Below are 27,575 nucleotides of genomic sequence, written 5' to 3'. Positions count from 1 at the left end.
TAATATTCCAAATTTAATCATTAGTTTAGTTACTTGTGCTATACAAATGTTAATTTCCCAGAAGGGATAATTTTATTGTAGTTTAGAGACAGTTAAATATTAGGTGAGATAATTAAAACTATAAAGGATTAATATTCTTTCAAATTTCAAGAATCTGATAATAAAAGTGAATCATGTTCCCTTTTTATCCTGTTACTATTCCATGTGTGGCATTAATAAGTTCTTGATAAAACCATTATGTCAATCAAATTTATTATAAACTGCAATTACCTTGAAGTTATCAAAATATATAATCATGTATAATAATAGCTAAAACTTGACAAAAATGAAATTATGTACAGACATGGGTTTTTAATGATAGCTTGCTTCTAATAATTTTGATAATTTCTTTATGTTTTTGTTTTGTTTTGCTATGTTCTACGAATGCACTCACTTTATTGTGTGTGTGCGCGTATCCGTGTGTATGAGTGTGTGTGTGATAGTGTGTGTTGTGAATATGCAAGTGCATTTACGAATGAACATGAGTGTTCATGGGGAGCCCAAAGCAGAATTGGGAATTTCCCCTCCTACTCCTTTTCTTGTTGCTTTGAAACATTCTCTCACTGAAATTGAAGCTCATATTTGACGAAGCTTTCTCACCAGTGAATGGATTCACTGGCACAGGCAAGCATGTCACAGTGTTTACAAGGGATTCAATCTTGAGCATTCCTGCCTTTACTCACTATTCCAGCTCCCCCTATTCTTGTGTTTCCAATGTTGGCAATGCTAATGGAAAGACTCACTGTTTGAGGTCACTGTATTTGATTAAAGAATGAAATAAAAATGATGATCTATGAAATAATGACTTGTTTTGGAGGTAAAATATCTGCTGTTAAATTATTTTACAATTATTTTATAATAGTTATTTTAGATTCCACAAATATAGAAAATTAATGTACTTGGCTAACATTAACTGGATATCAAAGGTTTGTGAAAATAGTATGTCATCATCATAAAATTATACTTGAAAAATATTTAAAATATCACTATTCAAAGTTATTTATCCCTAAAAATTTAATTTATTCCCTCATTTTTTTTACCATTTTGTTAACAATTCTTTAAAGACTTAGTCTTTATGAGGAATTCTAGAAATCTTTAAAACAAATTTATTGTCTTTGGATTTGGACAATTAAAAAATATTCAGATCAAAGAGATGGTTCAGTCCTTTAGAATGTTTGCAACATAAACATGGGGAAAGGATCTTTGTCCCTACACCCATGTAAATGTCAACATGTAGCCGCAGATCTCTTTAGATCCAGAGTTGGTTGTGGTAATGGAGAATACAAGACAATCTATGGATTCCTGGCTGCCAGCCCAGCCAGCCAAAAGATTGCAAGCTCCAATCTGAGAGTGAGAGGCAGACTCAAGAAAAGAGAGAAGAAAGAAATGGAGATGAACTTAATGTGTCTCTCTGACCTTCACTCACATACACACACGTATGTGGTTTGTGCGTGTGTGTGTGTGTGTGTGTGTGTGTGTGTGTGTGTGTGTACATGCAATCACACCTCACACACATTGAGCGGCAGAATATTTTTAAATGTTTCATTTTCTGTAACAGTCATATCAATGATACTTGTTGGAATTGATGCTCAGGTTAATAAGTTTTGATAAATGGAATTAAGAACTCAATCCTTTGAGTAGAGTAACAAAGGAATACTTTTAATGAAACTACTACTTTTAATCTTATTCTCAATGCTTTCTCTCCCATACACACTCTAAAAATAATTAAGGTCAGGACTTCAATTATTATAAAGTTATATATCTGGGAGAAAAAGGCATTTCCACATGCTTTCACAGGAATTGTTTTGGGAGGGAAAGAAGAGTGAAGATAACAAAGTTGCTTATGGCTTGTATGTTTAGTTTCAACTTATAATTAAATTAGCAATTGAATATTACCTTGACAGAAAACTTAAAGGGAAATTAGGTCATATACTACAGATGAAGTGAATGAATAAGAGAAGAGTGATATCATCACAAATTACCTAACCTCTGTTCTTGTGACTGAATAATATCTAAGCCCATAGACTCATAAAATTTATGGTTTTTTTTCAAATAAAGCCCAAAGAATATGGTTTGGCAACATGTCTACTCTTTGTCATTTAGAAGTCGACACTGTTGAGTGACCTTGTGTTTCAATTGAAGAATTGATATAATATTAAATATGATATCATTTACCCTTAATCACCCATCACAATTAATTATGTTTCACATTCAAGTCTATAGATATTACTCATGGAATCTATAATTTGTTCTTTTTCAACCTTTTCAATTTCCCTCTCAGCTGTCTATGTCCAACAAAAATGAAATGAGAAAAGATCATGAATTGAACAGTTACATTATCTACATTTTGGTTGATCGTTATTATTTAATAATCTGTGTGTGTGTGTGTGTGTGTGTGTGCCATACAGATTGTATGTTGCCAGGTGTGTTGACACATCGGTGTGTGTGTGGACAGTGTGTATATGCATGCTGAGACCTGAAGTTGACATACGGTATCATCCTCTATTTACTTTGATTAACTTTTTGAGGTGTATTCTCTTTCTGATTCCAAAATTTGCAGATTTTTGCTAGTCTAGTTAGCTAGGTTGTACCATAAAGTCTCTGTTTTGGCCTATAGAGGACTGCTATTATAGCTGGGTGTCTTGCTCATCTGGCTTTTAAATAAGTTCAGGGAATGAAGGTCAATCTTCCTTTATGTGGGAAGTATGTTCTCCACCTAAGCGGCTCTCCATTCTCTCCTGCATTCATAGTCGTGAACTAAAATCAGAGTACTGCATGCTAGAATGCTAAGTTAGTGTTTAACAAATCATACAGCTAGGTTACACTAAGGTTTAGAAGTTCTTACCAGTCTTCAACAATAAGAGTGAGTGAAAGTTGAGGTGATTAGTTGAATAAAGAAAAATATGAAATAATCATTGCATATTTTTCAAGTGTTTACAGTAAGTGTTATCATGTTTAAATATTGGAAAAATACTGCTAAGGAAAGCAGAGATTTAAGTGATTCAGTGGATTCCTAAGTCATTCCTCAAAAGTAAATTTCAGGTGGCCCCGTCATATTTGCAATTCATGGCTGAACTGCTGAATACCTATATGTTCACTGATGATAAAAGCAGTATATTTTGACTGAAGTAATGCAGACATAATCCTGAAAACTCCACTCTCATATTCCTTCATACAAGGAGTGGGGTGAAATGGAATCTCTGGGAATAATTTAGAATTACTTTAATTCGACCATTTGCTTGACCTTGAACATATACAAAAAGTAAATATAAATAAAAGGACTTTATATGCTTGCTCCACATGAATTCCAATTTTAGAATATATATATATATATATATATATATATATATATATATATATATTGGCAGGTTCACAGATAATACAGGAATTTTAGGGTTGGTAATTTGACGACTGAACGGATACCCAGAAAATGAATCTGAAACTTTGTTCTCCAAATGTCTGTAAATTTCAGGGACCCTTCTTGTCATGCTTACCATTTTACGTGTAACAAATAATAAAGCCAATTAAAGTGTGTCTTTCTTAAAGATAGAATGTTGGAGGTCTCATTTATGGTTTTATCTAATAAATTAAGTACTCTTCAATTTATATAAAAGCAATTTGGTAACATAAATCATGATAAACTATAAAAGATTTTGGATGTAGCAAATATTACCCTTGAAATCATAGAAGAAAACAATTCCAGGAAATTTTTGTTACTGAAATAGAGTTTAGTGGCATGCTTACATGAATATATCTATATACGTGTATAAGAATATATATTGTATCTTCTCAAATTTTGCATGCAAATGGATGGAAATAGAAAATACTATCTTGAGTGAGGTAACCCAGACCCAAAAAGATGAACATGGGATGTACTCACTCATAATTGGTTTCTAGCCACAAATAAAGGTCAGTGAGTCTATAATTTGATATCCTAAAGAAGCTAAATAAGAAGGTGAACCCAAAGAAAAACATATAGCTATCCTCCTGGGTAGGGGAAGTAGACAAGATTGCCAGGCAAAAAATAGGGATCTTAAGGGTGGGGTGGGAGGGGGGTAAGGGGAGATGGGGAGAGAAAGTGAGAAGGGTAGGATGGGGAGACCTTGGGGCAACAGGATGATTGGGATAAAGGAAGGTTGGATAGGGGAGCAGGGAAGCACATATCTTAATTGAGGGAGCCATCTTAGGGTTGGGAAGAGACTTGGACCTATAGGTGCTTCCAGGTGCCCAAGGCGAGGTCCCCAGTTAGTTCCTGGGGCAGCTGAGGATAGGGAACCTGAAATGATCCTATCCTATAGCCATACTGATGAATATTTTGCATATCACCATAGAACCTTCATCTGGCGATGGATGGAGATAGAGACAGAGACCCACACTGGAGCACTGGACTGAGCTCCCAAAGTCCCAGTGAGGAACAGAAGGAGGGAGAAGATGAGCAAGGAAGTCAGGACCACGAGGGGTGCACCCACCCACGGAGACAGTGGGGGCTGATCTATTGGGAGCTCACCAAGGCCAGCTGGACTGTGACTGAAAAAGCAGGGGATAAAACCGGACTCTCTGAATATGGCGGACAATGAGGGCTGCTGAGAAGTCAAGGACAATGGCACGGGGTTTTGATCCTACGTAATGTGCTGGCTTTGTGGGAGCCTAGCCAGTTTGGATGTTCACCTTCCTAGACCAGGATGGAGGGGGGAGGACCTAGGACTTTCCACAGGGCAGGGAACCCTGACTGCTCTTCAGACTTGAGAGGGAGGAAAAGAGGAGTGGGGGAGGGGGAGAGGAGTGGGGGGAAAGGGAGAGGAGTGAGGGGAGGGCGGGAGGAGTGGGAGGCTGGGAGGAGGCGGAAATATTTTTTCTCATAAAAAAATAAAATAAAATAAAAGAATATATACTGTATATATAAAGGTAAAATATTCTATAAGTGTTGGGAGCAATGAGACCCCAGATCCTGAATTTCTTGTAATCCCCTAATCTGAGTGCCTACAGCTGCTCTGAGCAGAAGACCTTCAGGAGTTCCTGATGGCAGGAGAGTGGTTTCTGGTGGGTTTGGCTGAGGCGTGGCTATCTCTATATAATCTGCCCCTGAACACAATATAGAGGGCATTCTTGGGGAATTCAAGGAAGACCCATGTCTCTGTCTCTCTGTCTATGTGTGTCTGTGTATTTCAAACTCCAGCCCCTTGCCTGAAACTCGGGAACTGGGTACCAGCTCACAGAGCACAGAATCGGGGGTGCGGTGCTTGCGACATATAAGTTTACTAATTAATTTAGTCATACAAAGCATTTGCGATTCTTAATGTCAACATCAGCATTGCTTTATAATGGATGCCATTAAAGTTACTACTTCCTCTAATTTGCTGAGCTAAAATAGATTTATTCCAGTTTGCATTGTTGTCAGTCAATGGACATACTCTCTTCTATAATCACTTATGATTCATGAAACACATATTAAACATACTCTCTACACCTTACTGGGAATGTGTCTCAGGCTTAAGTATTTTAGGTAAGTTGTCCAGTAAAAATAGCTAATAAATAGTAAATGTGTAGTTGAAACCTTAGTTTCTTGATTTGAAAGCTTAGAAAAACTCCAGAGATCAATATATATTGTTACCTAGGGACATCAAATAATTACTCCACCAGTACTGTTTAAGCATTTTTCTGTGGCCGTGATCTGAGACAGTGGTACAGCCATGGCATGTTGCTGCCCCTTATCATGTCTATTGCCAAGACGACCAAATACATCACAATAAAATGCAAATTGCCTCATAATAACATGAAATGAAAAATTATCAATTAACAGTAAAAGCATACAGCTAAAAACCTAGGCATCAATCAAGAAGGTTTTAGGAGGTGTATCATAATGAAGTTAGCGTTGTTACCTGAAATAGGATATAAATTGAGTTCAAACAATCAATAGGAGTTTTAACTGGAGTTTTCAAAACCACGGTATAAAACTCAAAGCCATAAGCAAGCATATTTGAAAAATGGCTCAAAAATAGATTTCATGTAGTGAAAACACAAGTGACACACACAAGCACAGCATGTATAAACACACACACACATATACACACATACACACACACACATACACACACACACACATGCACATGCATGCACACACACACAGAATTTTAGCAAGAACAACTTGTCAGCCCTAAACATATAAATATAATCTATGAGTTCGTGTGTGTGTGTGTGTGTGTGTACACACACACGAGTGCACATATGTGTAAAGATATCACATATATGAGAGGAGTTTAGGATTGCACAATAAGACATGAGGGGCAGAGAAAGGAGTAGAAATGACGTATACACAGTACTTAAATATGAAAGTTCCCAATACTAAAATGAAATTAACAACAACAATAATAAAAATACCTAGTATAGATACTTATATATTAAAGCAACCGGGGATTTTAAAATTATTGCCCATTTTGTATTAAAAACAATGAATAGCTTTCAAAAGCAAGGTTTTTAGCAACTTATCAAGCAACAAACCTGACCTTGAGTATTGGGATGAAGAAATGAAAGAAAGGAAAAGGGCACCCTGAGAACAGAACTGCGTAATTATTCCGTCAAAGAGATGAAGCATGGTCCTGCTGAGATCAATTAACAGCACTTTAAAACATTGTAAAATTATGTCTTCTAAGGGAAGCAAAATTCAGGTTGCTTGTACTTCTTCAAGAAAATTCATCTCCGCGTTTTATTTCCCAGATGATTAAAAATCATTTAGGAGAGTAAAACATCAAACTGAAGCAAAGTGTTTTGCACCTAGTACCTCTCAGTCAGAGACTTAAAAAGGAATACTTGGCAAATAAATGCATTTTCTCACTTTTTACTGATGCATAATGTTCTCTGTTACAGTCTTGAACCATTTCATTTACGTAGGACATAAATGAAATCAATTATGAGAATGTTCTCAGAGATGTCTGCGCAAGCATTTCATGAATATTTTCAAACACTTACTGTAGCTCTCCTATCCCCTGGATTTTTCATCCATTACATATAACAGAATGAATCTGTTTCTTTATACCTAGTTCGTCGCTATTATACAACTTGGGGACTTGAGAACAAGCGCTCTGACTCATCTTTGTGAATCAAGTATTTAGAACACTGTGTTGCTGGCAAGCAAACAAAGATTGAGTTAGCTGAGTAATTTCATTCAATGTGAAAATGCAAAAGATAATCATCACACAAAGCTTTTTTTGACAAATGCTTAAACAGAAAATAATGGAGTTGAAGTCATATAAAAGAGAGCAGTAGGCATATGTTGAATTAACTGTGTTACAATAAACACTGAATAACATTTTCAAGGTGTGGTTTGTTTTTTTAAAACACCAAATTTCACTGTTAAGCTTTTCAACTGTATTGTCCTATGAAAATGCAACCACTTCTATAAGCCAGTTTCTGTCCATGATCATAAAAACATTATTCCTATGATTCCAACCATGCTTTTGATTTCCTTGTGGTTCTGAAAAGGAAGTACACAAGAGGCAGCATTTGTTCTTCCAAAAGTGAAAAGACTTTTCATAAGACTGAGATTTTCTAACAATAAAATATCAGATTTTGTTAGGAGTATTTTAACGTAAAAAGAAAATCATAATAAATTATTTGTTGATAAATGAACAAACAAAAAGTTTTAATAACCAAGATTGCCAGAGCTGTTTTTTCTAATAGAAAAAGAAATCACTAAACTGATTGTGGGGGTATAGTGTAACCATTTCTTGAAACATTGGACAAGAACTACTGAGATATTTCAGTGTTTATGACTTCCTACTCCTGTAGAGGACCTGGTTTGCTTCTCAGCACCCACGTGTTGGCTCAGAACCATCTATAACTTTAGTTCCAGGAAATACGATGCACTGGTGGGGTTTCTGCAATCAGGTAGCATACATGTGACATTCATGTATATGTTCAGTCAAAACTCTTAAGCATAAAACAAAAATAAGCCTTTAAACAATGCATTTCAAGTGGGTTTTGCTGGCATAATTTTGTTAATATGAAGATAAATGTTAAAACTGATGGAAAAGCTATTTGACATGTGAATATGATACTATGTGGTTTCAGTTTTAAATTTCAATATTTCTTTTATGCCAAGAAGATTGTGGTACATACAATAAATTTTAGAAATTATGTATTTTAATGAAGTGATTGTCAAGTTAAGATAGTTTGGTAAGATTATAATGAAATGTAATATCTAATTGCATCCAGGATCTTTACTAGTATATTGTATATCAAAATAAATAATAATATAGAAATCATGTATTTTTACAATCATATCTACTTTAAAGTTTCTGCGAATGAGAGATGCTGCACCTGCCATGGGATAACCTTTTATCACTTGATCAGAATAGCAGGAAAATGTGTTCAAGCCCTCATTTCCTCATGACAGAATTGGGGCAAGTATCAGTGTTAAAACGTTATTTCTCATGGAATTTATTTCTTTTAAAGGGTATGCTAAGTTGATCAGAGGTAATTTGCTGGATTATATAATCATTGGATATGATGAGTGAGAGATACCTCTGTGTGTCAGCAATTACTCCATCATCAAATAATTACTGAACTTTGAGGCATAAATGTTAAAGGGGGTCTAACAAATATAACACCATTTCTACCTTGTTAGAACTTATAACTCAGCTGAAAAATGATGAAGCATGCACAATATGACCTTGTGAAAATTAAAATTTGGTCTAAAGTTTGAAAATTTAAAAATGATACTACTCCATTTTGTAATACTCTCTCTCTCTCTCTCTCTCTCTCTCTCTCTCTCTCTCTCTCTCTCTCTGTGTGTGTGTGTGTGTGTGTGTGTGTGTGTGTGTGTGTACACATATGTGAGTGAATGCTGTATATACTCAGTGACTGCAGAAGACAAGAGGGAGTATCCTATCTTTTGGAGTTGTGAGTTACTGGCAGTTGTGATTTGCCAGATATAAGTGTTGAATGTGAAACTCAGATCCTCTGCAAACATATCAAGTATTCTTAGCTGTTGAACCATTTCTCTAACACCCTTATTACTCTCTTAAACAAACAAAACACTTTATTATCTATCATAGATCTGTCTGTCTATCATTTTGTTCATTGTGTGTGCAAAATTGGGTGTGCACATGTGGCATACATGTGAATGTGTGCACAGGTGCAAGCATATGAAGATAGAGAGAACTCCAAGGAGTTGCTTCTCTTCACCACCAACTTGGTGGGTTCTGGAGGATGAACTTTCCTTTGTCAGAGATAATATCAAGCAACACCTGACGCCACATCCTACAAATACTTATATAATATGAAGAACACTATCTGAAAGGAGCATTGTTTAATTTTGAGTAAAGTGATGTCAATTTACCTGAGTAATACCCACAGAGGAACAATGGAGAAACAGTTAGGGTAAAGAGAAAAGATAGAATTGAATGGAAAGCCTTTTTTTAAAAAAAGGCAAACACAATGATAGTCACAAGGAAATTTCATGAGTATGCTTTTGAGAAACTTTAATTTAGCTGTTTTGGGTAGTGTCCCTCTACTGCTACTGTTGCAGAAATTCGACAAAAAAAATCATATGAATAAGACAGCTGTTGTTTCTTTTCAAGTGACTCTGATTATTTAAACAAATAATGAAAGGACTAAGATCATCAGAAGCCCAAGGTTTTTCCTTCTTTCTGCTTTGTCATCCCTAAAACTCAAGATAAAAATGAGTTAATAAAATTACTGAATTTCAGGCTGTTGGGTTGAAGGAGGGAGATCCTGAGAAAGATAACCCTTCCTTTCTTGATGTCCTAGGTTTCATTCTGTTTCTGGTACAAAACCCCGTGTCCAAAAGTCGTCTTAGCCATCCAGATCATAGCCCATCATTGAGTGAAGTAAAAACCAGTAAACAAGAACCACTGAGATACACTGCTCGCTGACTTAGTCTCAGGCTCACCCATTCTTAGCTAAATTTCTGATATGATTTATGACAAGGTATTCTGGGACAGCATTACTCACAGTGGGTGTGACTCTACAATATCAATTAATAATCAAGAAATTCACCCTGGTGTACCCCCAAAGCCAATCTAAAAAAAAACATTCCTCAATCCAAGTTTTCCTCTCAGATGACTACATAGTTTATCAAGTCAGTCACAGTTAAAGTTAAAGGCAAATTTTCATATTATGGAAACCTGCTACAATTCTAGATTTCTAGAAAATTGACAGCAGGGTTATTTTCTAGTGATGGAATTATTTTGTTTTCTTTTGAGGTTAACTATAGTACCTCACTGGGGTGAGAAATTGGGTGAACAGATAGTGGATGTTTGCAATCCGTGAAACAAAAGTGGGAAAGAATTGTGTGCTTTGTTTGTCTACACTTCCCATGGTCCTGCATCTTCATTTGGACAGTTCTTCCTTGTCCACATTCTCCGTGATGTAACTTGAAGTGGATGAAAGAAAACTGGTCCTCATCTGCATGCTAGAACACATCAGGTGATACAGGTTTGGTAGCTGAAATTTGCCTTTGGAATTGGCTAAACAGGGATTTGTAGATAAGTCATTTATTTATTTGGCCCAAATTCCCTCAGATAACATTAGGGATTGATTTGTATGCCTCACGTCTGTTGTGTGTGCCTGCAAATACTCAAATATTCTTGCCATTCTCCTTAACCAAGCTCCCTTCAGCAGATTCAAGTGATAAATTGGGAAGGAATCTAGCATTCTCCACCTATTTTTTTTTTAATTCCCCAAAGGACTTGACAGCCAGAAACAGAATGCTTTAACACATAGTAAGTCATCCATTTGTGTTGGCACCTTAGAATTCTGTCCTTCACATCACTGTGAGCTATAACCTTCCATAAATACAGAGAAGAGAAAACTAGTCTCATTTATTAGGAGTTTCATTGCTACTCTCTGACCACAAAATGAGGGCATATTTTGTATTTCTGTTTCAGTATATTCATTCAATACTACACCATTGATAGAAACTTTTAAATACTTTTTTTTGAAAATCATAAATTGACTTAAATTAAATCATAGTAGTGGATGTAATATAGACCTCTTAATTACTAAATATTTAGTCTATTAAGTTCAACATAATAACTAAATTTACTTAGAGTTTTGGCCTGTTGTCCCTAAATTTTCAAGAGCAGAAACAACTAGAGTAACATGCTTTCTTAAAGTATAACTCATAGATCAGGGGAATCACATTAAAAAAACAAAAATTATAATCATTGTTGTTTATCCAAAGGAAGGAAGAAAATAACAAAAACTGCGTTTTTCAAATTTGTTTCTCTGCTATTGTGATATAACACTGACCCAAAACAGCTTAGCAGAAAAGAGCATTTGTTTGTTTACAAATTACAGTTCAGCATTGAGGAATGGCTGGACAGGAACTTGGGCAGGAACCTGAAGTCAAGAAGAGAAGCAGAGAACTGACAGGTTTGCCCAGCTACATTTCTTATACATCCCTACCTGTCTAGAGTTGTTACTGCCCACAGTGGGTTAGGATCTCCTAAATCTATTGACAACAATAATAACAACAACAACAAAACTACTCACAAGTCAATCAGATGGTAAGAATTCCTCAAGTGAGATGCCTTCATCTGTGATTGTTGGAATCTGGGTCAAATTGGCAAAGACTAACTAGGACCATGCTGGAGTAATGCTCCTATTTCAACAATAAAATCAATATGCACAATCTTCAAAGAAATTGCACATGTCTAAAACCTATGTTCCATTTTCAAATAAGTGCATTGAATTGCTGGAACTTAATTATCATTAGCCACAGGAGACAAAATGTAGATTAGTCTAGCTCATAGCATTTGGAATAGTGAAATTGAGATTGATGGATTTTGTTTCATCACACTGACAAAAACATAGGTCCCTCTCATCTATCATATTCTTGTTTATATAGTAGCATTCATCACACATCCCCCTCAGTCTCTCCTCTTCTGTATAGATGAGAAAACCTAAGCCTCCTGGTAATAGTCAGAATTTTCTATAAGCACACCACATTCTAACTGCAAAATAAAGTGATATCATTTTAAAGATGCATTATTTCTGCCAAATATCCACTCATCCTTACATGATATACATATTCTTGATTCATGGTTATACTTACACCATTTTGAAATGCCTGCCTGCCTTTTTTTTTTTTTTTGCCTATTCAGTGCTTTAATAGTTGAAAACGTAAATCAGTTTTAAATTTCTAGTGGAAACATTTACAACTTATTCTGTATATCATAAAAGAATTTTCTTAGTTCAAAAAATTGGAGGCAGGAAAATAGAAAACAAAAATAAATTGAAAGTGTGTGTGTGTGTGTGTGCGTGCGCGCATGTGCTTTTGTATACAAAAACACATGTATACAGAAGAGAGAACAGCTTTGTTAGCCTTCATCATTGCCATCCATCACTTCTTCTTTTAATACAGGTCTTTCTTCTGGGTTGTATCTTACAAAGTTGGCTACAGTAAATGGCTAGAAAACCCCTGGATGCATCTGCCTCTGATTCCTTGGTGCTTGAATAATGAGGGCACGGCACCATAACAGTTTGTTTGTTTGTTTGTTTTCTTTACATGCATTCTAGGGATCAAACTCAGGTACTTGGGCTTGGAAAGCCAGCCTCTTTTAGACTGATCTATTTCTCTAGTCTCTCAAATATCTTTTAAAATGAAGTGAAATCCCTTTGATTTCCACAATGAAGTGATTTATAGACAATATTTCTTGTGAGAATAGTGGGAGTGTAGACTCCAGAGGTATAAGATTTTCAGGGTGACACGACTCTAACCTTGGTTCTGTTCTTTCCCATAATACGGCTCAACATCCATTTTCGTAGGAAGTGTTTATACATTCTTAGAGTTGTTTTACAGTTATGAGTAAAATAGACTGGGAGAAATCTCACTAATGAAATCAAATTAACCACCTTTCCTTAAACCCTATCTCTGCCATGTTCTAGTCTGTAGTCAATGAGGCTTTTAATCCTTTAGTTTCTTCAGAGGTACCAGCCTCATTACTGAGATTTATTGTTGTTTTTTGTCTTAATGAAAATTAATGGGAACTCCATCTGAATTTAACAATGTGGTGCATTTATTGATAACATCATATTCTAATACTCATTTAATGGTTGCTTGATACTTACTGAAAAGGCATCCATTGTGGGTGAAATTATTTTCCTCAGAAAAAATGTGTTCATGAGCCTTAAGTTTATTGAGCATGCATGACTTCACTTCATCCAAACTATACTAGACTTAGCAATGACAAAGATTTCCCAATGATACTTTTTCATTTTTATACAGCTCATTTATCCTTAGTGAGATCTTAACATTTAGTATGTATTTTATCTTTTAAACATTGACACTTACTAATCATGCTAACTAGTTTTGTTTCTGGTTATAGCTCATGGTACAATATAAAAGGAAATGCTTCTGCGAAGCTATAAAAGAACTAATTGAACATAATTATGAAATTATCTCTTCATTCAGTTACTTGATCTAGACTCTTCCCCCACTTTAGTCTGTCAGACTCCATATTTTCCTTACATGACCTATCCAATTGCATTCCAAGCAATATTCAGTAGCAAGAGTACTTATGATTAAAATTAATAGAAGCTAGGCATGGATTGAGTGAAGATTGTAGTTATTAGAACTGTAATATGAATATAAGAAAGAATTAAGTATCATTGGACCTTCTTATTTTAATTAAGTACCCAAATACTCTTAATCAAGCATATAATTAAATTTAAGAGGAAGTGTATTGTCTACTAATTTCCATTGATTATTAATAATATGCTTATTTATGCATGCAAACTCTATAATGGCATATATCTCTAAACTGTTTCTGAATGACAATAACTGAGTTCTGCATAATAAAACTATTAATGAAATGGAATCTTGCAAGAAATGTCAGGCAAGAAAACAGCTCAGATTATATAATTGTTTTTTCTAATTTCTCCTTTTAAAAAATTCATAGTATATCACATGAATTTTTACAGAATAACATCAGTATTTATTTTTACTTTCTTGTTTTTTCAATCACAGTATGATTTAGTAACAATAATATACTTGGTAAATAACATATTAAAACAAAATATTTTATAATAAAAGATATTCAATCATTTTTAGCATTTAAATAAATGACATTTCTTCAATTTGTCATAATAAGCATTTGCAAGAGTGACTTTTGTTACACGGTGAAAATTCTTAATTTTCTTTCTCTATTTTATTTTTTATTTTTGTTTTTATTTCCAAGATAAGATTTTTCTGTGTAGCAGCTCAGGGTATCCTGGTATTGGCTTTGTAGACCAGGCTTCCCTTGAACTCATAGAGATCTTCCTGCCTCTGCTTCCCAAATCCTGGGATTGAAGCATGCACCACCACCCAATCAACTAGTTATTAATTAATACCATTTAATAATCACTTGTTTATAAAGGAACCACTTTCTAAATGGTTCATAGGAAGAAAGTCTGTTTTGTAAATAGGACCAAAATCCCATGACTGAGTTTCAAAGGGCACAGAGGAATATACACTACCGCTGTCATGTCCCATTTCTAGGCAGTTACGCAATATTTGCATTATCCTTCCTTTATCATATTTCCTCATAATATTTACTATTAATAACACATCTTATATTTTGTGTATTAGTTCTATTATCAAGGTCTTTCCCCAAACTTCCTTTTAGCTGCACTTTTGCTTAGCTTTTAGAAAAAGTCCCACTTGATAGCTCAGATTACTCTAGAAATTACTACATAGCCCATGTTCAAGCCAAACTTGCTGTGATCCTCCTGCCTCAGTATCCCAAGTGTTACTTTTACAGTGTGAGCACCATGCCGTCTTACCTCTAGTAGATTTGCTTACTATCACCTATGATAACATTTACTTGGCGTCAATCTCCTTGCATTAGATATCCTCATCTTTGTGACATTTAATATTCGCTTCTATTATTTTATATGCTTCAGAATAGAATAATGGACTTTTACTGAGCATACTGCTGTACATATAGCATCTGTCCAACAAACTGGAAACTTAAACTAAACAAACAACAGGCAACCAATTTAAATGAGGTGCACAATAGGAGTAAAGAACACAGAGGAAATGGAGAGCTTTGGAGCAATGGAACAACATTTTAGGACACTATAGTTGTGGGTTATTGTCACTGCACACTTGTCAACTTTTATAGGACACATCACAGCAAGAATGAACTCTAATCCAAACGACAGACTCTGCATGATGAATTAGTATTATTGTAGACTTGTGGATCGTTCGAGTCCACTGCTCTGCTACAGGGCTTTCATAGTCCAGAGGACAACGAGTACGCAGCAGGTAAAAATAATTGAGAGTGCTCCAGAGCCACTGCTCACTTTGGGGGTGAGGCTAAACTTGTTTTACAGATAATGGTTTAAATCAAAATGGAAAATCATGGAGAGCAGCAAGATGGGATAAACAGGTTGGGGTGTTTGCTACTAAATCTGATCATTTGTGTATAATCCTTGGGACCCACATAGTGGAGAGCAAAAGCAAATCCAAGATGTCTTTTGACCAGCACAGGTGTCCACTCACACATATATACTTAGACAAAATACAAATTAATAAAGTCATATAAAGGCAAAATAATGTCAACAAACAAGGGCTGAATGTGGCAGTGTGCTCCTTTAATTCCAGGGAGCACCGGACAGAAATCTCAAGGTCCAAAGCAGGAGCAGAAGGAGACGAGACACAAACAAGGAACTCAGGACCGCGAGGGGTGCACCCACACACTGATACAATGGGGATGTTCTATCGGGAACTCACCAAGGCCAGCTGGCCTGGGTCTGAAAAAGCATGGGATAAATCCGGACTAGCTGAACATAGCGGACAATGAGGAAGAATGGGAACTCAAGAACAATCGCAGTGGGTTTGTGATCCTACTGCACGTAATGGCTTTGGGGGAGCCTAGGCAGTTTGGAGGCTCACCTTAAGAGACCTGGATAGAGGTGGGCGGTCCTTGGGCTTCCCACAGGTCAGGGAACCCTGATTGCTCTTTGAGCAGATGAGGGAGGGTGACTTGATCGGGGGAGTGGGAGGGAAATGGGAGGCGGTTGCGGGGAGGAGGCAGGAATCCTTAATAAATAAATAAATTTAAAAAAAAACTAAAAAAAAAAATCCCAGCACTCAGGAGATAGAGGTAGGTCTCATAGGCTGATATTCTTAATGTTGAGGCCACAAGTAGTCATGTTTCTTGGAAAGGAACGGCAGCCTTCCTGAGGGGCTTTTCCCATGTATACATGACTTATTGGAGACATGTATTTGAAGGTTATATATCTTTGCAACTATTTCATACTCTACGGAGCTTGGAGACAAATTCAGCTTTTCTCCATTAAGTTAGTTCTATGAGGCAATTATTTCAGTTATGTGAATACAAAAGTAATGAATACTTTGTTATGTGTGTGTGTGTGTGCGCGCGTGTATGTATAGTACAAATTCCCTTCCATCTTCAAGTTTTCTGTCATACATTGTCAAGTCTTCATCTATTTTCAACCCTACTACTGTCTCTCACCTATTTCATACTTTATTCTACTATGCTGACGTCAACAGACCAAGGACATGTTGGTCTGTTGAAAATACATGTCTTGTATTTTCTATTGCATTTTAGAAAAAGAGCTATTGAGTTGCATATCTCCCCATGTAAGGGATATTCAGTAATAAGAAGCAGCCATTCTCCAGTTCAAAAATTCATAATGCTCTTGTGTTTCCCAGCTTCAGAAACTTGCAAAAGACTTGTATTTCATGGGGGGAAAAACATACTTGTGAAGTATCTTGAATACAAAAAGAATTTTTGAAAAGCCTTAAACTCAATTTCTATGTTCTATAAATCACAAAAAGTACTTTGTATGTAAGCAGAAAAATGGTATGTGTAGGCCAAAGATAACTAGCATTTCTGGGATAGTTAGAGTTATTAAAAGTATTGAAAGTTTAGTTAAGCAGTGAATAATCTATTATTGCAAATATATGTGTAATATTACAGAGAAATTTTATAGTTTCAATTATTTAATTTGTCAATGGAAGTGTTAGAGTTTGAAGACTTCATTCTTGCTAAATTAAAAAGGAATTTATATTTCTTTGTCTTAATGCTTTAAGTATTTTTGTTTCATTCTTAAGTATTTTAAAGTACAGTAATTTGAAATCTTTTTTCTCTTTTTTTGTTTTTAGATTCTTTTACTTAAATAGAGGGTTTTTTTTCTCACAAGATATATATCTCAATTACAGTTTCTCCTCACTCTACCCCTCCCACTTCCTTTCTCATCAGGAGCTAACCCCATTCTGTCTTTCATTAAAAACAAAAGATAAAAAGATATGAAAAATAAAGCAAGAACTATCCTATCAGAACAGGAAAAGAAACAAACAAACACAGGAAAAGAGCCAAAGAAAAGGCCTAAGAAACACAGATGCAGAGACCCACTCACTCACCCACTCAGACATCCCATAAAAACACTAAACCGGTAGCAAAATTATATGTGCTAAGGATGTATATGGGCAAAAGAGAGAAGAAACATGTGTATTACATTAAATGTAAGAAAATATTTTTAAAAAGGAAAAGCCTTGACATGTATACAGAGACTATATTTTCATTTACACTTTCTGTGAGTTAAACAGCATACCACACAGGTATGGGAGGGCAAATTATAATTCAAACAAGAATATAATTAATTTACTAGAAAATGTCACATTTTAACAGAACAAAATTAGTTTTTCAGATGTACTCAATTCTTACTAGTTTTCTCTTCTTCTTCTTCTTCTTCTTCTTCTTCTTCTTCTTCTTCTTCTTCTTCTTCTTCTTTCTTCCTCTTCTTCCTCTTCTTCTTCTTAATTTTTAAAATTACAATATTATTGTGCAACATTTTTTATCTTCCCTATCTTTTTTTCAAGCATCCCAGATAGCCCTCCTATCACCCTTTCAAATTTATTACCCTTTGTTTAGTCTTTTTTAGCCTAAGAATTTTCCCTCAAATGGCTTCTCAAGTTCTCTCTCTGTCTCCCTCTCCCACCCTCTCTGCCCCCCTCATGTGTGTCTATGTGTGCATGCACACATGCATGTGTGTGTGCATGTGTGTGTGAGTGTGTTATTTTGTTTTCTGTTTCTCTTGTTCTTAATCTCTATCTCTTTTTCTATACCTATTTTTTCTTCCCTTGTTGAAATGTGTGCAATAAGTTAAGAAATTCAAGACTAAGAATATTATCTTAAAGTTAAAATTTGTTATGCTTTGTGGAATATTCCTATACACTGTGTGAATATTTGTCATTATGATTGACTTAATAAGCAAGTTGACTGGCCAATAACTGAACAGGACAAAGCAAGGTGGTAAAGATAAACTGAGAATTATGGGAAGAAGAAGGGTGATGTAGGGAGATTCGCCAGGAGACACAGAGGAAGCAAGACATGCTGGAGGACAAGTACAGCCTCAAGCCACATGGCAATACACAGATTAATAGAAATGGGCTAATTTTAGTTGTAAGAGCTAGTTGGTAATAAGTCAGAGATATAAGCCAAGTATTTAAAATTTATATTAAGTCCCTTGGGGTTATTTGGGAGCAACTGTCACAAAACAGGAAAACCCTACAATGTTCCATATTTTAAATTTATGAATGAGTGTGTTTGTTTATGGACCTAAATGCCATTCTATATCTAGAACATTAGTTTCAGAAAACATATATTTCAACTTTAGTACAGTGAACATATTTGATCCATTGTTGGCTATGCTGAGTACTGCCTGGCTGGCTTATGATCCAGAAATACAGGTAAAGGGGCAGAAACTGAACAGTGGCATCTATATTCAAAGTTGATGCTAGTAATGAATATTGGAAGTAGTATTATACTTAACTAAGGATAACCATGGCAATATTGATTCCTAAAATGTCATGCTTTTCTGCATTTGTCCTTTCTATCTTTAGTTAGCCATACACACGTCTTTTCTAAGTGTTTGCTAGTGTACAAATGTTATCTGAGAAGGAAAATGCTTTAAACTATGCTCAGAGATTGCAGCTTTAGTTAGTTTTATCAAATCTTTAACTTAAAATTTGGCTTATCTTTATTTTTACACTATATTGTATTTCAGATGAGATTTTTTTCCACCACACAAAATACACATGCATACCAACACTGGAAGATAATTTTCCTATCACGTTCATGCAATGTGAGAAGAATCATGTTCAAACACTTATGACAGTCTGCCTGAGAGGGTATTGTTTTAATGTGAATAAGGTAATTTTTACCCACTCTACAATGTTGAATCCCCTAACTCTGAATATTGAAATTCTTTCTAGAACTTTACAGAAACAGTGTAAAAATAGTTAGGTCATGAGAATGACCAGTCATAGGCATTACGAACAGAGAAGGCATGTGTATACACAAGGACGTAGCAATGCCTCGATCTGAGAATGTTCTTCACGATGGTAAGTGCACTTCTAGATGAAAGGCTTTGGTTTTTAACATTAACAATGAGGACGCTGTAATTGCCGGTTGACAGAACCAACAATTTTCTCTAGCCCAACCCTCTTTTTTAGGCTCCACATTTATACTCCCAACTGCCTATTTAACATCTTCATTTAGACATTTCATGGACACCTCAAAGTTAACATGTCCAACACAAATGTCATGCTTTTCTGCATTTGTCCTTTCTATCTTTAATTAGCCATACACACGTCTTCCAAGCTGTTGAGAGAAGAACAGAAAACAGACTGGTATCATTTCTTTGTCCTCTCTCATTCATTTTTCCCAATGCCCCTCCCTGGTATACAATGCAACTGGGTAGTGGAGTGCTCTCATCTTCACACTTCTATTCCTGCCAACTGCCAAAACCGTTCAAAAAACAAAAATGCCACTCCAGGTTGGTTTGCCTGCTCAGTGTGTTCAGACTGTTTCCTGATTAGCCTCTCCACAACTAAGACCTACGGGAGTATCTCAGCTATAATAGTTATCTTAAAAGATGTTTCAGGGCATATTTCTCAGCTTAGTTATGAAATAATTTTTTCTATAGTAATATGTATAGCTTAGTGTCCTTGCTTTAATAATATATTGTATTTAAGCTCACAGATGTTTTCCTCTTCGTAGACAGGAATCCACCCTATTCTTGGTTCATCTTTCAACACTGACTAGAACTGTCACTGCCTCCGAAAGGCAGTTTTTTCTTCCCTGTCTAATTTGAACCTCCAGGTTCCAAAAGTGTATGTAAAAAATAATTGCTATACTCCGCATTTACTTTTTATTATTTGTACAGCATGTGTGATTTTTAGAGGGTCTCTACAGCTGTTTGTTCAGTGTTCATTCTTGGTGCATTTCCTAAGGCCTGGCATCTCTAAGTGTTAAGTAATGGCAGGCTGCATTTAGGAGCCAGAGTAGAGAGCTCACGGGGATGCCAGGTCTACCATGAGGTCGAAGGCTGTTCTCTAAACCACTTGTTACCTATCTCAGTGTCTGTCCTAGGATCAGCTTCATCGTAAAGCTCCTCGTGTATAATTTTGATTCAGCTTGCATGAAAGGTTTGTTAATATTCAATTCAATTCTCTCTTAGTGTCATAGTTCAGCTAGAATGATTCTAAACAGATGAATAATAGAAGTTTTACTTAAAATGTTGACATGCCAACTCTTTATTTGAACCTTGGCTGGAATCATTTCAATGATGAAGTTCATTGAAAATGTTTCCGCTTTCCACTTTCACACCACTGTCTGCCTGTGTTCTACAATTTCAAATCCTGTGTAGTTCATTACCAGACATTCATTGAAATTTGAAATGCAGAATTTCAAAATGATGGCCAGAGAACACAAACAAACTTTTCTATTCTAAGGTGTTTCAAGATGGTCTAAATAAAGAATTTCCAAGTTCTGAACTAACAGGTATTTAATGCATTTATTTAGTGTTGTCTTTTTCATTTAAAACACTGCACATTACTAGGAATTGTGCAATTTATCGATGCCCCATGAATTCATCATGCAAGCAATAAGCACTGAGATAGAGTTTCTGTGATGATTACATGTTTTCATGGTGACCATGTCGCTCCTCTTCAATATTACAAAACTTAAGCAGTAAAGAGACAGCACATTATTTTCTGAAATAACGTGAATTTTGAAATAAAGATTTATAGTACAAAGTTTCATTTATTTTTTGTCCTATGTAGTTTAAATCATGCTATGATTATTAAATTATGAATCCCCTTTATAATTTATGGAAAAATACAAAGCTAAACAATTAATGTTGTTTGTATTTTACTCCCACATTGAGGGGTATAATTTTTAGTTTATGAAAACTACTTCTAGTCAATTTATCATGGCACACATCATACAGATTTATACCAAAGTACCACAACCAATGTGCTCCATGTTTTACCACTGAAACAGAACCACAAAACTGGAGAAAGTAAAGTGGAGCCAAAAGCGTTGCTTTGTTGATGACCTTTTCACACAATTGTAAATTTGCTGGAATCATGCCAAAAGGTAACACTTGACATCATATCCATTCTGTTGCTATAAACCAGGGCTGGTCCAAAGCAACTTTTCACTACATAATGGCTGCTGTTTTTGCTCAAAATTAATTGCACGTGTGATTAATTATATAGCAGCCCTTGAAAGTGATTATATAAAATGTTATTTCTTCTTGGTCTTGCTCGCATATCTCAAATTATAGTTCTCTATCTCTGAAAGCAACAATGAATTTTAATAAAGGGCATGGTTTGCAAATTGCTGCTGCCAGGATGCAGCCACTGACGAAAAAGCTTCTTTCTGAAATTGGATGAAGTTCTATTGTCTTTGCTCGCTTGCAAGGGAGATTGGAATTACTCCTCACAACCTCTAGAGGGCGCTGAGATTTTGATCCGTTGAGCTAGGAGAGCATCCATTCTTTGCAAAGGCCTTCGTCCACTTAGTCTACAAACATTGCTTTTGTTGTTACTGTTTTTGTTTTGTTGCTGTCGTTTATAAAAAATTAAGAATGTGAATTGATGCTATATTTATTCTATTCATCAATACCTGACCTGATGCCAACTTTTTTTTTCCCCTTCGTTTTTTTTGTGATACGGTTTCTCTGTGTAGCTTTGGTGCCTGTCCTTTCCTGTAACTAGTTTTTGTAGACCATGCTGGCCTCAGACTCACAGAGATCCACCAGTCTCTGCCTCCCATCAGCTGGGATTAAAGACATGTACCACCACGGCCTGGTCTAATTCTTACTCAGTATGAAAGTATGCCTTATATATCTGGTCCCTTAAAACCTGCAGGCTCTCGAATGCTAATTACCCACTGGTTGCTAGCTGCACAGTAGTATGGCACTCAGTTTAAATGTATGAATTGTCCCATTATATTCAAGGTATACATATTTACTATTTCATTTATAATACAATCCATGAGAGGATATGTTCTTTCTCTTTGAGTAAAACAACTTTCCTGGTTTGGAAATTCAAAAAAAGTATCAAGTGTTAATCTGAGATCTGAATTAGAGATCTGGATTGTTCTTGAGCCAGTTCATAATGGAACTGTCTCACAATTCTGATGACAGTAGCTCCAGTTTATCTGGAGCTGTGAGTGGGAGGTCAACATGTACCAATGACCTGCTATGGCCAGAAAACACTGATTCTTGAACTCAGCTCTGAGTTACCATGATGCAATGCTTCCATGAGAGAGAAATTAACTTTATCTTTCTCCATGCTTAGTGATTGGAAAGTTCTAAGAGCTTAGATGCAAAATCTTTATAGACCCTAGATACTCACAATGAAGCAACATGCATTAGATACTCAAATATGTTTCAATGACATTAATTAAATAATCATAGCATCTACCATTTTATACAGCAAGGAATTTCTATATGAATACACCATGCAGAAAAAAGAAGAGTCAATAGTTAAAAGATTATTACATCACTAGTATATGATGTTCTTAGATCTTCTGTATATATTTACCCATTTTCTAGGATAAAAAAAAAAGCACATTGTTGAGTAATATAGGAGCATGGGGACTTTGGAGGAGGGTTGAAGCAGAAGGGGAGGGGTAAGGACGGGGCAGAGAAAAATGTATAGCTCAATAAAAAAGCAAATTGTAGAATTTTCGTTTTGTCATTGGTTAACAACAACTACATAATACTTAACTTTTAAGAAATAAAATGAGGTGTCTATTTGGATCTATTCAGTTGGAAACACTCTGATGAAAAACAAAATAAGTACAGGTTCAATATGTTTATGAATTTCCTAGCTCATACTATCTTTTAATAATTGTTGAATGTTATTTTAAGATGTGTTATAATTTTTATAATGTGGAAATTTTGTTTAATGATGCCAAGACGTGTTATATTCTTTTATGTGGCATTTGTTTAATTCTGTGCAGTGGTGTTATTATGCCATCTGACCTTATTGGTCTAATAAAGATTAGAACAGCCAATATCTAGGAAGGAGAAAGGATAGGTAGGGCTGGCAGGCACAAAGAATAAGTAGAAAGATAAAAAGAAAGAAGGAATGAGAAAAGAAGGGGCCAGCCACCCAGTCACACAATCAGCAACAGAGTAAGAATAAAAGTAAACTTATAGAAGAAATAAAAGGAAAAAGCATAGAAGCAAAAGGTAGATTGGATAACCTAAATTAAGGAAGGCTTGCAAGAAACATGTCAAGCTAAGGGTAGGTATTTATAAGTAATTATAAGCCTCTGAGTGTGGGAGATGGGTGGTGGGCCCCCAAAAGAGCCAAAATTACTCTTTGTAAAATCAATCAACAACATTCCCAAGCTTATTTTGTTATATTTCTTGTTTTGTGATGACTCAAATAAATTCTCTATGCGACTTTCTATTTGAAACTTCAGTGTAGAGGACAAATAGCAAAGTATACTTTTCTTTCAAAATGTCTCTACTGTGCTAAAACTCCAAATAGAGGCACCTGCCCTAGAAAGTGCATCTGCAGGGCAAGTAAAATTCTTACCTCACAATCCCACAACTCTAATGGGTTCCATCAAATATTTTGCCTATCAAAATCAACCAAATCTTAGTTAAGTAAGTTTTCTGAACACCATGGCATATTTGTCTAGAAATGAAAACCGAATGTAAAATGCAAATTTATTTCCCCCTAAATTTGGGACCTAATATTAACTTTTTTCAATAGTCCTCAAAAACACCAAGTGTTCTGCCGTAAGCACCTCAAAGTCACCCATGAATCAGTCTTAGCCAGGGAAGAAAGTTACTGAGTCTCTATATTTGGATGCCGTGCCAGCAAGAAGAGGATGTAATTTGTACCTTCCTTAGAGGAGAATCAGAAATGATGGGTATTCCCCCACCTACTTCATCTTTTGCCTTGATGAACTCCTATTAGCACCATTCGTTCTGCTAAGGGATAGCAAAGGGAAATTCTCATCAATGTGGCATTCTTGGGTATTTTCTGCTACATCCAAATTATACTACTGTATGAAATATAAGTACATCTTTAATTTCCTATCACGGAATAAATTCTTTTCATAAGTAGGATGTAATGCAGTTATTTTCTTTGACAATAAGCTGAACACAAATTCAAGAATGCATATGTGAATTCAATAATGTAATTGTTTTTTAAAAAAATAAACTATTCTCAAATCAAGTTATTTTTCTAAAAATAGTGGACAATCTTTTCTAATATTCAATTTATTTAATTAATCTGCTGTATCTATCTGTTTTCTGATTTAAAAACATACCATTTAACTTTCTTTCATTGATTTACAAATTTTAGCTATATATTATGTATCCTGATTCTTTGACTGTCACACACTTGCATACATTTTCCCATAAATTATTCCCTTCGACTGAAAGCTAGATACATAAATGTCTCAGATGTTAACATCAAAGACATTTTTATCCTCAAAGGCACACAATCCATTGGAATTACATGATTTAATTAACAGCATAAGCTGTGAAGACACATGGTGGAAGGTTCAAAATACAAAGCAATGCATTCTTATTAATTATTTCTATATGTGTAAAGATAGAAAAGAAAATTTCACTGTGCTGTATTTTTTAAAGTATTTGCTGGGCTTATATTATTTAGAAAACAAAATTTCTCAGTCTGCTATGTAAAGTTTTAAGATAAATACTGGCATGGTTTAGGAAATAGTATTAAAATTACTCTAAATTACTAAGACCAACAAAGGTTTGTAGAGTTTCAATTCAATGTTTCTACCAGTGGGAAAAATAAAAGGAAAGTTAAGCATAATGAAAATAATCTAAACAGTTTCTTAAAAATTCAAAGGTGAACCAGGCAGTGGTGGCACACGCCTTTAATCCCAGCACTCGGGAGGCAGAGGCAGGCGGATCTCTGTGAGTTCGAGGCCAGCCTGGTCTACAAAGGGAGTTCCAGAACAGGCTCCAAAGCTACAGAGAAACCCTGTCTCAAAAAAAAAAAAAAAATTCAAAGATGAAGGGACTTAAGCTTGCTCGGGCTATTGGACATTTTTGTTAATGTTGCCAGTAAAATTATTAATCAGAAAGGAAGTGCCTCTGAGTTAATTGTCACTGACCTCAGAAAAATCATTATCGTCTAAATGGACGTTCAACTGAAGGTAAAGCAATTTCCGTTAAACTCTGGGCCATTAACTCATAGTTGTAAATATTTTCTCCTGAATGTCATCTATTGTCATGTAAATCTACCAATTAATTAACTTCAGTCTAAAATTATGTTTCCCACACTAAAAGCAACAATTCAAGGTGTATAAAACAATCTAAAGGTTTGGTAATCTTAATATGCTCATTTGTCTCTCTCATCACATGCATTATTTATCTTTCCAGTATTTACTAGAACACTTTTAATAATTTTAAATATTTTTGTTCATTTGGAGAAATTTTTTTTATATTTAACTTTGATTTTAATCTTATTATATTTGGTGGGAACATCCATTGCATATTCTGTAGTTTCACTTTTTGTAGACATCTTGAAGGAAAGTTGAAGAGACAGAGTCACATTAAACCTCCAATCATTTTTTGTTAAAAATGACAGGGATAGTAGTATTTTTCATATTTGGTTGATGAAAATATTGATGGTATCTTTCTAAAAATATTTGAAATATTTACATTTATTTTCCCTTTGACCTAGCATCCCAGCATAGAGAAATCTATCTTACAAAAAATTAGCAAATACAAAATATTTACAAATTATCATTGTTGTGGTCAAAGATTTAAAAATATTAGCTCCAAGAAAAGGTTGAATTAGTTCACATATAATATGAAATGTTGAAATATTGACCAATATTGTACATTTATATGATGATTCACAGCCTTCTGTATGCTGTGAATACCGTTGGTTACTGAGCCCATAGCAGAGCAGGGCAGAAAGAGCTAGGTGGGGAAAACTAAAGTGGATGCTGGGAGAAAGAAGAGTCAAGGACAAACAATGGAGCAGATGCCAGAGACAGATGTGCTAAAACTTTGCTGTAGGCCACAACCTCAGGATAATGCACAGATTAATGGAGATGGGTTAAATTAAGATGTAGGAGTCAGCCAACAAGAAGCTAGAGCAATGGGCCAAGAAGTGATTTAAATAATATAGTTTCTGTGTGATTATTTTGGGTCTGAGCTGCCAAAAAGCCAGGAAACAAACAAGTGACCTCCTCCAACATATATAAAACACTATGGCAATGGATATATACATTAAATTACACATTTAAACCACAATAAAGGAAACCCCATATAACTGTGTTCATATTCATATGGGCAGTGACATTTAGGAGGTGCATTTCATCTTGAGCCACTATGATCAATGCATTTTTACTGGGAATGTAGTATAAACATAGAGTTCTTTGTAAGCGTTCCAGGAATTCCATTTTATCACACTTTATTCAAATTGTGAGAATGAACACATATTATACTTTTTAAAACTTATGCTAGTTTATAAAATTTGAATGCATTAAAGAGTAAATAATTACAGACTTGCTTTCTTAATGTGAACACTTTTGAAATAGAGACTTCAGGAACTGATAACAATAAATGGAATACAATATTCCATGAAGAAAGAAACATGTGTGAAGGGAATCTTATTTTCTTTCAAAAGTATTATTTGAACATGAGATTAGCCTTAGCAGCATATCTGTCTTTTGAGGATTTAAGACTCCACACAACAGAACAAGGTGTGACAAGGACACTGGGCTTGTAGACATAGTACTGAGAAATAAGGCAGTGCAAAGGAAAAAGAACTTGAGAGGCATAGCAAAAATCCCACTCTCTGTTCTTCTTAGAAACTGGTCCAAGAGCATATCTACAAGGCAAGAGTTCCCTAAATCCCAAAGAGAAAGGTAACTGAAAAATTGAGACAAAAACAAGACTACTGAAGAAGATCAGGCAGTTCTTGAAGTTTAATACTAAGATATTGATGTGATTTTGTTACTCCCTTAACAAAGTCAGTTGAGGCCTGAGAAAAGCCCAAATTTCAAAGGACCAATAACACCATGAATTCAATATCCCTAGAAATGTTTAGAAAATAAAATTTTCTGCAAAAATTAGAGTTAGAAGCACTACACTCTGTGAAAATCCTACTACTGTGCACACAAAGGGGACAGGATATGAAAAAGTAAAAACCACATCACCATATCACTGCAACATTGTTCATAACAGCGAAAGGAAAAGAG

At 35.2% G+C, this 27,575-nt stretch overlaps 1 protein-coding gene across 1 annotated transcript in view; it reads right to left on the bottom strand.

Moving 5' to 3' along the window:
- The window catches only part of Csmd3 (CUB and Sushi multiple domains 3), a 944,903-nt gene that overhangs the window by 749,850 nt on the left and 167,478 nt on the right, over positions 1-27,575 (bottom strand). The window lies entirely within an intron of this gene.

This window comes from Microtus pennsylvanicus, chromosome 2 (assembly GCF_037038515.1).
Source record: "Microtus pennsylvanicus isolate mMicPen1 chromosome 2, mMicPen1.hap1, whole genome shotgun sequence".
Lineage (NCBI taxonomy): Eukaryota > Metazoa > Chordata > Mammalia > Rodentia > Cricetidae > Microtus > Microtus pennsylvanicus.
The sequence above is the reverse complement of the archived record's forward strand: the minus strand, read 5'-3'. Positions and strand labels throughout refer to the sequence as shown.